The sequence below is a fragment of the Nyctereutes procyonoides genome, unplaced genomic scaffold (genome assembly GCF_905146905.1).
Source record: "Nyctereutes procyonoides isolate TBG_1078 unplaced genomic scaffold, NYPRO_anot_genome, whole genome shotgun sequence".
In the NCBI taxonomy this organism is placed as follows: Eukaryota; Metazoa; Chordata; class Mammalia; order Carnivora; family Canidae; genus Nyctereutes; species Nyctereutes procyonoides.
The window spans coordinates 62,677,291-62,683,637 of record NW_026575046.1 but is presented as its reverse complement, the minus strand read 5'-3'; positions in this window follow the sequence as shown (position 1 = coordinate 62,683,637).

Below are 6,347 nucleotides of genomic sequence, written 5' to 3'. Positions count from 1 at the left end.
TTTTCAGCCCTGCCTTTTATTTTTATTTTTTTTTAAATTTTTATTTATTTATGATAGTCACAGAGAGAGAAAGAGAGAGAGGCAGAGACACAGGCAGAGGGAGAAGCAGGCTCCATGCACCGGGAGCCCGATGTGGGATTCGATCCCGGGTCTCCAGGATCGTGCCCCAGGCCAAAGGCAGGCGCCAAACCGCTGCGCCACCCAGGGATCCCAGCCCTGCCTTTTAAATGTGGTACATGATGTCTGGAGCTGCAGCAGCTGTCTTTGAACCATGGGGAAACAGTATGAGATGTAAACAGCAAGGTAGTAGGGATGCGGAACAGAAATATAGAAATTCGTTTTCAATGGCATTCTGAATTATTGCACAAATCCTGAAAACACCTACCTCTAGAATCTCAGTGTGTGAAAGAATTAAGTATCTTTATTGCTCAAGGAAATCTTGGTTGACTTTTGTGTTATTTGCAGCCCAAAGCATTCCAAGCAAATCAACCGTAAATCATAACAATCTTTTAAATTAGGGATTGTTATTAGCTCAGCGTGGTCAAGGGACATAATGAAGGTCACATGGCTGGCAAGTGGCAGCATTCTTTTGGGCTGGAACTTTCAGGTTTGGAGGAATTTTGACTATTGATAGGGGTTTAATTCCTGTCTCCTCTGCCATATGTGTCCTATCGTAGTGTGATTGCTGGGAATAATCCCCCTCCCTTGTCATTCCAGTTTTTGGTCATTCCCTCCCCCATCCATCCCACCCTGGGTCTCAGCTTAGAGACCTGGGAAAGGTCCCTTGTGGGGTGGAGAGAAGGAGGCAGCAAGTAGCCGCTGGTCATTCCTTCGTGGAGTTTCCCTAACAACCGTGGCCAGATTCTGGTACCAACAACTAAAGAGAAGGTCGAACCCATTTTGGAGATAATCTGGCTTCTAAATAGTCCTAGACCCTTGTGGGGGGTTACAGCAACAGAGAGAAGGAGCCTAGAGACACAAAGATAGGTGGAGAGGGCGAGGGAGGGTAGGGGGAGGGTAGGAGGAAGGGAGAAGACAAGGATCTATGTTTTAGAGACAAAGGTTCAGACAAACATGACAGCGATTCTCAGCCCAGGCAGACTTGTGTGTTCCTTGCTCCTCCAGTGTTATCTTCTTCACCCTAGGACAGAGTAGACCAGAACACCTCCCCTGTAAGGAGGCTGGCAGGGACAGAGGGTGCAGTACCGAACTGCAGCAGAGGCTCAGCAAATGGGTATGCCGGTCTGATGGTCTTGGTTGCTGCTCTGAAGGTGGAGGCAGGACTGGAGAGGAGGGTGACAGGAGCTTGGACAGACCTTTGGTCAGCCTCTGCTGGAGATCAGAGGCCTGGTGGAGAAAAGGGAGTGCACTGTGCTTGGACCCATCTACCCCAAGGCTGCCAGGGGAGAGAAGTGCCCGAGGGGGCTCAACACGTCCAGCACCAGCTGTTTGAGACTTCCCAGCCCAGATGCCAGACATATGGGTAAGGAGCCTTTGAGATGACCGCAACCCTGGCCACCAACACATGACAGACCCACAGTGGGAACTGCCGGGAGTCCAGGCAACCTCCAAATTCATAAGCAGAAAAAATGATCACGTATGAGTTTCCTAGGGCTACCTAGATGACAAATGACCACAAGCTAGGTAACAAACCAGAAACGTATTCATATTTGATTAGGCCACCTGCCCTCAGCACAACCTCACCCTAACTAATTGCATGAGCAGTGGTTCTCTTTTTCAAGTAAGAGAAAGTACTTTGCGTTTTAAAGTACCGAGGGTTAGGACTTCAACATATCTTTGTTGGGGACATAATTCAACCCACAACACATGGCTGTTTTAAGCTGTTTGGAGTGCCGTAATACAGCTGTAGTTACTCTGCACACCAGAACTAAGGGATGGCTAGGGAAGCAACAGACACATCAGTAGAAATGTAAGGAGAGGGGCGCCTGGGTGGCTCAGTCGGTCAAACGTCTGCCTTCAGCTCAGGTCATGATTCCGGGGTCCTGGGATGGAGCCCCACATTGGGGTTCAGCAGGGAGTTTGCTTCTCCCTCTGCCTCTGTCCCTACTCGTGCTCTCTCTGTCAAATAAATTAGAAAAAAAAAAAAAAAAAGAAATGTAAGGAAATGGAAGAATTTACCAGACCGTCCTTCCAAGATGTATGTGGTTAGAGTAATTGATTTTCTAAGTAGGTTGGAGTTGGGGTAAAGCTAGATCCTCTCCCCAAAAGATGCATGTTCCCATAACATGTGTGTCTGTAATAATAGGCAGCTTGCCTAGTGCCTTCTAATGCAGGAAAAGAGCTTGAGTTTTGCTTGGTAAGGTATTACTAGTCCCTTAAATAAATGTTGAGTATTTACCTAAAAAGAATCAACTTGATTATTAGAGTATTTCTGGCTCCCGTGTATCTCAGCATGGTGTTGATTAACAGTGGGTGCAGATGTTCTGATTAGGTGTTTGGCTTCTCTATAGACCATAAGCAACTCTGAGGGCCGGGACAGTCTCTGTCTTGTTCTGCCCTGAATCCCCAGCACAGTTCTTGGCACACAGTAGGTGCTTATTTTCTGAAAACATGGGTGTTGGAAAAGGAATGAAAGGATTTAAAATCTATATGAGGATTAAAGGCTTTTGCAGATATGTCAGCTACGAAACATCTATGATGCTGGGAAATATGGTTTTGAAATTCTCTTCAGTTAATAAAAGAGCCTATAAGGAAATAAAGGAGTTTTGAGAGGCCAGGAACAAATTGGAAATGTGAGACCAGGGGAAAAAGTGGTTGCTGTGGCTGCTGTGCCCCCTATGACCTACCTCACTGGCCAGCTCACAGCTTCCACACTCTGGGCTTCTGTGGCATAAGAAAGAAGCAAGGGATTCTAAAAACGACCAGATAGGTTTGAAAAGCAGAGGTTCTAGAAGTTCACGTGTATCACATTTGAAATGAAAAACTCAATGGATCAGTTAAAGAGAATAGACACAGCTGGAGAGGGAATTAGCACACTGGAGGACAGATCTGAAAACACTATGCATCATCATTCAGCACAGAAAGAAAAATGGAAAATATGGAAAAGAGGTTAAGAGACATGGAAGACAGAATGGAAAGCTCTAAGATATGTCTGGTCAGCTTTTTTTGGAAAGTAATTCTAGGAATCACGGGAGTGAAGCAATGTTCAAAGAGGTAGTAGCTGAGAATTTTCCATGATAATTAAAAAACCATGAATCCTTGGGAAGTGAGGCGGCATGAAAATCCCTTGAGTTACGTGGTGCACTGCGGGGAGAGAGGCATCTATAAACCACCGAGGAAGGTTCTGCCAACCTGAGCCTGCTGCCATGTGGAGACCCTGCATGAAGCCACTGTCCCCTTGTCTGACCAGGAGGCAAAACCTTCCACAGAGGACCTGCGGGACAAGAACTCAAAGTCATTGGACAGGATAGCAGTGAGATTTACTTCCAGGTGAAAATGACAACACAACCCCAGAAACTTGAAGAATTGTACTGTCAAAGACAGGGAGTTCCAGAGTTCCAGAGAATTCATGCAGGTTTCTCTTTGAAGGTCAGAGAATTGCTGTCAATCATGCTGTCAAAGAACTGGGAATGGAGAGAAAATATGATTGAAGCTTATCAGGAACAAATGGGATCTTTCAACGATTTAGATATTCCTTTTCCTCCCCTTTATTCTCAATTCTTTTTTATTTCTATTTTTTTTAATAAATTAATTTTTATTGGTGTTCAATTTACCAACATACAGAATAACACCCAGTGCTCATCCCGTCAAGTGCCCCCCCTCAGTGCCCGTCACCCATTCACCCCCACCCCCCGCCCTCCTCCCCCTCTACCACCCCTAGTTCATTTCCCAGAGTTAGGAGTCTTTATGTTCTGTCTCCCTTTCTGATATTTCCCACACCTTTCTTCTCCCTTCCCTTGTATTCCCTTTCACTATTATTCATATTCCCCAAATGAATGAGAACATACACTGTTTGTCTTTCTCCGATTGACTTACTTCACTCAGCATAATACCCTCCAGTTCCATCCACGTTGAAGCAAATGGTGGGTATTTGTCGTTTCTAATGGCTGTGGAATATTCTATTGTATACATAAACCACATCTTCTTTATCCATTCATCTTTCGATGGACACCGAGGCTCCTTCCACAGTTTGGCTATTGTGGACATGGCTGCTAGAAACATCGGGGTGCAGGTGTCCCGGCGTTTCATTGCATCTGAATCTTTGGGGTAAATCCCTAACAGTGCAATTGCTGGGTCGTAGGGCAGGTCTATTTTTAATTCTTTGAGGAACCTCCACACAGTTTTCCAGAGTGGCTGCACCAGTTCACATTCCCACCAACAGTGTAAGAGGGTTCCCTTTTCTCCGCATCCTCTCCAACAATTGTTGTTTCCTGCCTTGTTAATTTTCCCCATTCTCACTGGTGTGAGGTGGTATCTCATTGTGGTTTTGATTTGTATTTCCCTGATGGCAAGTGATGCAGAGCATTTTCTCATGTGCATGTTGGCCATGTCTGTGTCTTCCTCTGTGAGATTTCTCTTCATGTCTTTTGCCCATTTCATGATTGGATTGTTTGTTTCTTTGCTGTTGAGTTTAATAAGTTCTTTATAGATTTTGGAAACTAGCCCTTTGTCTTATATGTTATTTGCAAATATCTTCTCCCATTCTGTAGGTTGTCTTTTAGTTCTGTTGACTGTATCCTTTGCTGTGCAAAAGCTTCTTATCTTGATGAAGTCCCAATAGTTCATTTTTGCTTTTGTTTCTTTTGCTTTCGTGGATGTATCTTGCAATCTTTTTTATTTCTAAAAACAGTTCTTTTGTAATGTGGTATTCAATATGGAATTGAAAACTGGCGCCCCATGTCTTTAAACATCTGGTGATTTGAATTCCTGTGCCCATTATTCATTATCATTTGTTTTCAGTTTGCTGATTTTTGGTGATCAAACCTCAGCCCCCTTCATATTGCCCTCTCCTTTTTATTTTTATTTTATTTCAAAATGCTTTATTTATTTATTCATGAGAGACACGGAGAAAGAGGCAGAGATATAGGCAAAGGCAGAAGCAGTTTCCCTGTGGGGAGCCCGATGTGGGACTCGATCCCGGGACCCTGGGATCATGACCTGAACCAAAGGCAGATGCTCAGACACTGAGCCATCCAGATGCCCCTCCCTCTCCTTACATGTGTGCACAGAGAGGCCACCTTTTTCAGGATTGCATTTTCAGGCTTGTGATAAATAAGATTGACAATGCGAGTGTTCATAATGAGTCTCCCATCGGCCTTGAAGTTCTGGCACATGGTTGCTTCATTCCTGGACTATGACTTTCAGTGGGAGATGGAAGTTTTTCAGAGAACTGAATTGTGGAAAAATGACTTTTCCTTAATTTGAAGCTACTTTTTTTTTTTTTTTTATTCATGAAAGACACAGAGAGAGAGAGAGAGGCAGAGACACAGGCAGAGGGAGAAGCAGGCTCCATGCAGGGAGCCTGATGTGGGACTTGATCCTGGGACTCCAGGATCACGCCCTGGGCCAAAGGCAGGCGATAAAGCGCTGAGCCACCCAGGGATTCCCTGAAGCTACTTTTAAAATTTGAGGATCTGGGGAACCCTGGGTGGCGCAGCGGTTTGGCGCCTGCCTTTGGCCCAGGGCGCGATCCTGGAGACCCGGGATCAAATCCCACATCGGGCTCCTGGTGCATGGAGCCTGCTTCTCCCTCTGCCTATGTCTCTGCCTCTCTCTCTCTCTCTCTCTCTCTCTGTGAGACTATAATAAATAAAACAAAATTAAAAAAAAATTTTAAAATTTGAGGATCTGGACCAAAAGAAGAAAAATATCAGGCTGGAGTCAAGATGACACAGATGGTGAGAATAATGACTAACTCCAAAGATGGTTTCACTGAAGAGAAAGTATTTTAAGGTAAAAGAAAAGTCTTGTCAGAAGATCCAGAAAAGTTCTAATTTTCATTAGCATTTAATGAAGTTATTAGCATTTAATGAAGTTATTCATGCAGAAGTGTATTTAACAGAACACTGCTCTCTTATTTGTACTTTTGGGGATATGGGTTTTAAATGGTCATGTCTGTACCAGCTTCATTGAAATAAGAAAAATATTTGTAAAAACATTAAAAAGGAAAAAAAAACAAACATGAGTCCTCAAATACAAGAATTCTGATAAATCCCAAACAGGATAAATAAAAATAAATCCATACACAGATACATCATAGTTGAATTGAGGAATGCCAAAGACAAGGGGAAGATCTTTAAAGTACCATCAAGAAAAATTTTTGTTGTTTATAACTTCCATAATTAGAAGAAATTAAACTAATGGCTGATTAGTCACAATAGTATCAA